The sequence below is a fragment of the Echinops telfairi genome, unplaced genomic scaffold (genome assembly GCF_000313985.2).
Source record: "Echinops telfairi isolate 266 unplaced genomic scaffold, ASM31398v2 ScPeMD7_7;HRSCAF=31, whole genome shotgun sequence".
Classification (NCBI taxonomy): Eukaryota; Metazoa; Chordata; class Mammalia; order Afrosoricida; family Tenrecidae; genus Echinops; species Echinops telfairi.
This window is the reverse complement of record NW_022103904.1, coordinates 14,062,795-14,063,721: the sequence shown is the minus strand read 5'-3', so window position 1 is coordinate 14,063,721 and position 927 is coordinate 14,062,795.

The following is a 927-nucleotide window of genomic DNA, read 5'->3' as shown; positions in this document are numbered from 1 at the left end:
GAAACCCACAGGGGCAGTTCCACCTTGTACTGCAGGGTTGCTATGAATCAGAATCAACTCGATGGCAGTGAATGGGAAGAGACAATGGAAAAACTCAATATCAGCTGCTAAAAGGAGGCCAAGAGTTGACTGTGAAACAGAGCATCAATTTCTCCTATATAAGTTCAAGTTGAAGCTGAAGAAAAAATTTAAAAACCCACAAGAGCCAACATACAACCTTGAGTATATGCCATTTGAATTTTTGAGAACATCTCAAGAACAGATTTGCTGCATTGAATACTAATGACAGAAGGCCTGATGATTGTGGGAGGACATTAAGAACATTATTCATGAAAAGATAGAAAAGATCAAAGTGGATGGCAGAAGAGACTCTGAAACTTGCTCTGAATAATGAGGTAAATAAGACAGATGGAAGAAATGATGAAGCCAAAGAGCTGAGTAGAAATTTCAAATGGCAGCTCAAGAAAACAAAGTAAAATATTATAATGAAATGTGCAAAGACCTAGAGTTAGAACATCAGAAAGAAAGTAAGCACTAAGCGTATTTTAAACTTAAAGAATTGAAGAAAACATTTAAGCCTAGGGTTTCATTATTGAAAAACACTATCGGCAAAATATTGAGTGATGCAGGATGTATCAAAAGAAGTTGAAAAGAATAAGCAGAGTCATTGTAGAAAAAGAACTAGTCCACATTCTACATTTTCAGGAGGTAGAATATGAGCAAAGATCTATGGTATAGAAGGGAAAAGTCTAAGCTGCACTGAAAGCATTAGCCAAAACTATGGTCCAGGAATAGATGGAATACCCATTGAAATATTTCCACAAGCAGATGAAGCACTGGAAGCACTCACTTGTCTATCCCAGGAAATATGGAAGACAGCCTTTTTGGCCACTGACCAAAAGAGATACACATTTATACTCATTCCAA